This window comes from Gavialis gangeticus, unplaced genomic scaffold, assembly GCF_001723915.1.
Source record: "Gavialis gangeticus isolate Ggan-Ray unplaced genomic scaffold, GavGan_comp1, whole genome shotgun sequence".
NCBI lineage: Eukaryota > Metazoa > Chordata > Crocodylia > Gavialidae > Gavialis > Gavialis gangeticus.
The window spans coordinates 19,916,124-19,923,887 of NW_017729025.1; the positions used below are offsets into that span (position 1 = coordinate 19,916,124).

Genomic DNA, 7,764 nt, shown 5'->3' on the forward strand with positions numbered 1-7,764 from the left:
TCCCCCCCCCCCCCCCATAGTCTTGCTCCTGCTCTTTTAAGACCAGAGATGATTTTGCCTGTTAATAGGTTAAACTTTCACTTGCTGCGTCCCTAATGGGTTGTTTTTTGGGTTTTGTTTGTTGTTTGCTTTTTTTTTAAAGCGACCTGCTTTTAATTTCGTGTCAAGAATGAGTCACGCCGCCTCCTGCTAGGAGGGGAGAAGGGGGCTGTTTCACTTGCGGGCATTTGTTTTTAGGCTGTGGACATCCAGCTGCTGGGTTATTGGGTCTTTTTACCCGCCGGGTCCCATGTCCTGAAACGTCTGGAGATAGCAAAAAGTCAATGAGCACCTGTGTTTTAGAGACCTATGTGCAGTGAGAGGCTACAAAGTAAAGGGCTTCCCAGTTTTCTGACTCTTGAAGTGACCTATTTGCACCATGTATATTTAGGGAATTAATGGTTTGCGAGTGTTTTTTAAATACAGTTTCTGAAATTCAAGCAGTTTTGAATGGCAGTAATTAGTTCTTCTCTGAAGTTTTCACATGGGTGGTGTTGATGTTGGCTCCAGTGATTCATTTCTTAGTGGTAGGTTGCTATGCCTAGGTCCAAGTTTGAAGTGGCCCAGACACAGATTGAAGGCGAGCGCAGTGCTGCGGGCAGTCGGTCTGGATTGCAGATCGTCTGCTGCTGTGAACGGTTATGGCTTCGCTGACTTCTCAAAGAGTTGGTGACACTACCGCTGAAAACGGGCGTTGCCTTTGCACCGCGGTAAAAATTTGTGGCAGCGCACAGCCTGAGCAACCAGATGCCCATGCCCCTTGTCACTCCATAAATGCCCAAAATTGTGGCTGTGATAATGGGTAGTATAAATTTGCAGAGGATGTCTGCCTGCTTTCTGGCAGGAGAATGTGGGCATCTTGGAGCTGTCTGTGCTCTCCAGCTGCCTGGGGCTGGCTCACCCAGCGCTTCAGGGGTTCAATCCTGCGTGCCCCAGAAACACCCCTGCAGGGGAATGCCCAAGGCATGCAGGATCAGGCTCCACAAGTGCTGGGAGTGAAAGCCTGGCGTGGATGCCTTACAAAAATGTGCCCTAGGAATCCCCACGCAGGGGGTCCCCAGGGTACATATCCCACTACTGTGTCATGACTCGCAGTGCACCTGTTCAACTCGGGGAACCCTGGACAGGTGCTCACAGGTCTTCAGAGGTCCCTGTCTGCAGAGTCTTGACCCAGAAATCCCCTGTCAGGCGCTTCCCAAGGTGCATGTAAGGTGTTGCCATGCCCATTTGAGGCATGCATGGGGGATGCCTTGAGTTCTTCTTGCAGAGGCACACCCCAAGTCAGTCCCCTTGTTTGTAACTGTCCTGCAGCGTCAGACCCCTGGAGCCCTGGGAGTGGTGGGGGCCTAACCCTGCAAGACAGTGGGTGACATCTGTCACCCAGTGAAGTGGACTAGCTGCGCTAGGCACAGGTCTTGGCACAGGAGACCCTGCTCCAAGAGTGAAGGCTGTTTCACAGCCTATAAGGATGTCCCCAGAACGTGAGCCTCGGGTCAAACTGAGCTATAACCTCAAGCCTTGCTGAGCCTGGTATCACTTTTAGTTGTGCCTGATACTTAGACTTGATCAGTCTTCGTTTTTGTATCCTAGTTACTCATAATTACCTTCCATAAATAAAATTATATGAAAGATGATCAAGTATAGATTAGACTTTTGAAATAGGCTTTCAAGGCATCAGTGAACTTCCTAGTTTTAATCCTCCCAGTTCAAGTTCTTAAATCATTTTATAGTTGCATTAACTTTTAATACCTGAAATGTTAGTTGAGAGAAAGTTGTTTGGACTGTGCTAATTATTAGGCTCAATATATTTAGATGCTTTCCAGAAAGTAATGTCATAGTAATTCAGTATTTTTCTGATTCTTCCCTAAAGTTGCATCATTCTGTCGAAGCAGATGAGTTGGGCTGTCATCGGAATTGCGTAGTTCGACACCACTTTGGATGAACACGCTTTTTACAAAATCTGGAATCTTCCCGCCTGAACGCCTTTCTGTTGTTTAAGGGTAACTCTCAGTGAAATCTTACTCTTATATTTGGAGTTTCTGTTCTTTGCTAGCCCAAGGTGTTCTGATATTTGTAGGCTAAATTCTTAATGTTCAGTTTCAGAGTCATTTTTTGAAGCAGTCAAGCATTCAAGATGTCAGAGTGGACTTTTTTTAGGCTTAACAGACTGGATGAAATCTTTTCAGTTATTTGCCTAGGGTTGCATGTCCTGACTGTGTGTCACTTATTACCTGTTCCATTGTAACATTACCATAATGTTTTTGTAATATCCCTTTTCTAATTATTTTAATAACAAGCTCCATGCAGGGATATTTCCGTATTTATGCCCTTTTATGCAGGCGGGGATCTCTGCAGTTGCAGGAAGTGAGTCTTGTCTGGTATTAATGAAATAGCCTGATGAGACAGTATTTCTGATATTGGCAAGCTATTGCTCTAGTATAAAATCTTGGATGTGATAAAGGAATTGGTGTGATTCATTTAAATGTTTTATCTGCTGTAGTTAACTATGAAATACTTCAAATGTATGGTATTGAGTCTGAAGAAGAATTTTTTTATATTAGTTGCATTTTTATTTATTTATTGGTGGAAGCACTCTGATTCCCTGCTAGCATTTCACCATTGTTGATGGATTTTAATATGGATTGCTGTTACTCCATGCCTGATCTTTATGTACGATGTCACATTTGTGGTCACATGCAGTATTTTTCCATCTACTAAAGGTGGATAACATAAAGAAGGCACATGTAGTTTTTTTTTTTTTTTCCCAACTGCAGTTTTCAGTCAATTAAATCAGGCTGGATAAGTGACATTATATTGAATCTGATGATCTTTTAATGACGAGTTTGTTAATCCCTGGATTTTACATAGGTGGAATCAGAGGGTTTTTTGGAGGTATTTTTAGTTCAAATTTAATTATAGTTCAGGAGTTTCTAGATTTAGTAACTTCTGATCATGTGTCTGGTTCAGCTGAACTACCGTTATTACTTAATTGAAATACTGTTGTACTCTTCTTCCTGCTGAAAACCTCCACATAATTCCTAGCTGAAACACTACTTCGCCCGCACTTTAGACTTATATACACCGATTGAGTTCTCTTCTGGAAGTGGAGCTGTATCCTTAAATAATTAAGGAGTGAGGGAGTGGGGTAAATGCTAAGAAGTACTTTTCGTTTACTGCTAAGTGGTCTCAGAGACAGCTGTTCTTGCTGGTGGAAAGTGCTTATCTAGACAGAGAAGCTGCTTGTCCAGAATGAAATGCTGCACTCTGAAACGCTGCAGGATTGTTTTGTAGTCTTCTGCATGCAGAAAATTCAGTACCAGTCCTTTGTAAAGAATAACTTATGAAGGTGTCCTTTTAAAATGTAGGCAATATTTTATTACTAGACTCTTCCTTCTCCACCCCAATTTGTAGATTAAGGTGAGCCTGACAGTAGTATTGTTTACCTGATGGCATTAGTAAATAACTGAGACTAATTTGGCTCAGTAAGTGTGCATTTAGCCCCTACTTCTGCAGATAGTGAGACCAAGGCAGGTTATGAATTCTAGACTCCCAATCCTGTGCTCTGCCCTAAGGCTGTCCTTCTCATGTCATTCTTCCATTGACTTAATTTAGTGCTTTTCAGTCTAGTAAATTTATTTTAAAACAGTTCAGCAGGTAGGCTGTCTTCAGCTGTAGTTTTATGAGAATCTGAACAGTAATACCCCATGCTTCTTTCTATGTCATTTCTTTTAATGGTAATAGAGGAAGAGGAACTAGTATGAAGCATATGCCACTTTTGGTGACCAAATATGTCTCCTATTATAAAATTACTTGGCAAGTAACAACCCCCTCTTAAAGGCCCATTTCCAGTTGGATTTTAACTCCAGCAAAGAGTTTTATGCTGCCTAGGTGCTTAGTTTCTTGGAAGTAACGAAGACCAGAAATGAAATGGCATATTCCTGTTTAGACTATCTTAGACCTATGTACCTACAATGTATAGTATTTTACATAGATTGTCTAGAATTAAAAATGAAGTACACTTCTAAATTTTCCTCTGTCCTTAAATCTAGTGTCTGTTTTCCTCCTTTTCTTACCTCATGAAAGGCCCCAGTCTTGTGGTTGATAGAAGCCTTAGTTCAACTGTAAAATCCTCAGAGACCTTCAGTACCCAGACACCAGTTTAAATGCACCTTGCTGTGTTATATGAGTTATTTTTGGGTGGTCAGTGTTAATCCATTGCTGCAGTCAAAGCTTATATCATGTCCCTTGCATGCCCTGCTCCACTACCAACATTAGAGTGTCTGATCCTTGCCCTGTCTGCCTGCCTCTTTGTGTTGTGGACATGCTCAAAGGCCCATGGTTGTAATCAGGTCTCGTGTATGCCAAGTGCTGTGCAAAAGCTGAGACAGATGTATTCTTTGCCCTGAGAAGCTTTATATTTTAAGATGAAATATTAGTATATTGGCAAGTATTTTAAAGGTGGTTGAGGTATCAAGGCCATGAGCATATATGAACAAGTTATCTGAAGTAAAGGTAGGCAGGGTTTTAGTGTGTGAGTTGCATTTACTCTGTGGTAAGTGAAAGCTGACCTGCAGTAGCTTAATTAGCCCACTTTCATTTAGTTTTCAGGTACCAGGTTAAGAGCATGCACAATTATTGCTGCGCAACTGGCCTGCTGTAAAGCCCCACCCTCCTTTACCGTGTGATAACTCATGTGTCTGTGCCCTCAGATATTACAGTGATAGGGACTAAATGACATTTACCTAGGAGAAATGGATGTGTAAGTGATGGATGTTAAGTAGGAATTTCAGGAGATGGCACTCACAGTAAGCTTTGTGCGGTTGCATGGTCTCTAGCTCTTGTGCACAGCTTCATGGTTCTGAATTAAAACTATTATTTCTTATAAATGTCACCTAAAATAGACTTCCTTCTAGACAGCTGGTGTTAATTAGCTGATATATTGTAGGCATCTGTCTCTGATCTTTCGTGCTGCTCCTTATGCTTAGAACACTACCCCTTCACAGCCTGTCAAAACCCTAGTCCTTGCCCTCGCTTAATTCAAATTAGTGCTAAAATCTCTCTTCTCCTAATGTATTACCTTCCTGAATTGGGTTTTACAGAAACCAACAAGATAAGCAGTCTTGAGCGGAATAATTACGGAAAACCTCAATTGCCTGCCCTTCTTTTTCCCTTCCACTTGCAGAGGGGTGGGGTGGTTGGCACTACTGTGCCACTGAACTTGTAAATTTGGGGCAGTGAGATTTTGGTTTTTGATCTTTTCTCTTGAGAGCCAGGGCAGTCATGGATGCTTTAAAATCTGAAATGTTGGAAGTGCATCTAGAGCTACATTTTATACAAGTCAAAAAAGAGATTTTCATAACTCTAGTTACTCTATTACTAAAACTTTAAAATAGACCCACATCTGCCAGTTCTGTTATAGGTAATCGCAGGTCCCTTCATAATGGAGTAAACTAGACTTGAATAGGGGTACATTTCTGATAAGCAAGATAGTCTTCAGACCACAGAATATGATGCTTTATTTATGCAGAAGGGAAATCCCCTGGGCTTGACCAATGTCAAATTCATATGTTTAGAAACTCTAAGGCTAAAGCGGGCCATTGTGGCTGAATAGTCCAGGGGTCAGCAGTGTTTTGCAGTGGGCTGTCGCTTTTAACGTAGCTTAGCTCTAAGCACAAGCTGCTTCCAGCCCGACTTGCACCACCAGAGCTGAAGCTGCACTTGCTGCTTTCTCCCACAATGCTGCCTCTGCCAAAATGAGGTTGAAACCCCCCAGCTCCACAGCTGGATAAAATGGCTCCATAATCGAGATCTGGTCCAAAGGATGTAGGTTGCTGACCCCTGATATAGTACGATCTCCCACATAACACAGACAAATGGTTCCTTGATGATCACATCCATCAACATGTGATGGTAGTAAATGAATACCATTTTTACCCCATTAGCCTTAGTTCTAGCTGCTGTTCAAGAAAAGCAGAAATGTGTACATAACATTGAATATGTAGTCATAGCTCTTGTGAATTCCCTTTGAAAGCTCGCTCTCTTGAAATTTAAGTTTGCAGGTAGTTCTCTGTTTAACACTTTTGCATCCTTGTATTGAGATCTTGTGTGAAAGAGAGAGGACATTCTCAAGTGATGTGTCCAAACAAAAATAATTGGGAGTTTTCATTTCTGGCTTTCTTTGTGATTCTTTCCAGCTGCACTTCCTCACCATGTGTCAGCAGCAGCTGCACTGCAGCATCAATCCCTGTGACAGATGGAGCTGGTGTCTCCCTGTGAAATGGTAGCATGAGCTTTCTATTGTTTACAACTGGCTTCACAATGTTAATATTTTTGGTGGCCTGGAGCGTTGCTTCTGAAAAGCTGCCAGCTCTAACCAGGCCTACTGCTTAGCGGTCTCTACTGATGTGCCAGTTGGTGGCATGCTTCCCCTCTGCTGTCGCTTGCTTCAGACTCGGCCAGTACAGTTGTTTGCTCCAGACCCACGAGGGCAATATCCCCATAAAGCAGCGTCCGTGGGGCTTGAAGGAAGTGGGAGAGTGATGAGAGAACACCTGCTTCAAATGAGGTCTGGAGGTGCCAGTCCCTCTCTGCTTGCTTGCAATGAGTGGGAAGTGTTTGGCCCTCTTAGCAGTGAAAAGCATATCCAGTTGTTTGTTTTGTTTTATTAACATGGAAGAAGTTAATTAAGCTTTCATCATTTTCAAAGTAGGATCCAGCATGACTGTTTGTTGGTTTGCACTGTGTTATCTTGGATGAATAGGTTAGACAGTGGCACCCAAAATACTTAAATATGAAGAGCTTTAATTACGCTGGCTCTGGCATAGCAAAAAGCCTCATAATTGTTCTCTAAAGCAGCGGTCACCAAAGTGGGGTGTGTGCAAGACGATCCATTGGGATGTGGGAAGAAAATATTAGAACTTCTATTTAGATGTATATTTATATAAATATACATATATTGGGGGGGTGTGCTCAAATTTTTTACTGATGGGGGTGTGTGATCAAAAAAGTTTGGAGACTACTGCTCTAAAGTCTAAAACAGGCTTGTCCAACATGTGGCCTGCCAAGGCATTTTCTGTGGCCCGCGGTGCTTCGAGGGGGAATGAGAGTAAACACTGTTTACTTTCGTTCCCGCCCGTTGTCCCTCCCCAACCCCTGAGCAGCTTCCTAATGGCTGCTGAAGGGCTGGGGAAGGGACAACGTTCCCACATGCACTGCGTCAGCTTGATGTTGCCAACGTGGTGCGTGTGAGAAGAGGAGTGCAGACCCAGCCCGCCGCCTCCTGTCCCCAGCACCATGTGGGGAAGCCACCGCTGCCCGGCCGGAGCCCGCCTGCAGGCGAGAGGCAGCCCGGCTTGGCTGCCCGACCCTGGGTCGCTGGCGGAGGCAGAGCGGCGCGGGCAGGTGCCTCCTCCTGCCGGGCTGTTGGCATTGGCCGCGCCGCGCAGGGTGGCCCCGGGCTCGGGCGGAGCCTGCGCTCGCTGCACCCTGAGGTGCTGCCCAGCCCCGGACGCAGCTCTGGCCCCCTCCAGCCCAGTGTGACGATGCGGACCCATGGAGGTGGTGAGGCAGCCAGGCGCATCCTCATTGTCTGTCTTTGCTGCCTCCTGCCTGGCTGAGGTGCCACAGGTAGGGCCAGGCCGGGCTGGGCCGGGGTCAGGGCAGGAAGACTGCGCCTCCCCCGGGGCCAGGGCCAGTGACTGTGGGCTCCCGGCACCTGTGTGTGTG

At 44.6% G+C, this 7,764-nt stretch overlaps 1 protein-coding gene across 1 annotated transcript in view; it reads left to right on the forward strand.

The window, feature by feature from the left end:
• Positions 1-33: 33 nt before the first annotated feature.
• LOC109298398 (SERTA domain-containing protein 2-like) overlaps positions 34-7,764 on the forward strand; it is a 39,867-nt gene continuing 32,136 nt past the window's right edge. Inside the window, exons 1-2 of the mRNA XM_019518475.1 lie at positions 34-68; positions 1,910-2,039. The gene's annotated coding sequence lies outside the window, so the exon portion shown is untranslated. The remainder of the gene's footprint in view (positions 69-1,909; positions 2,040-7,764) is intronic.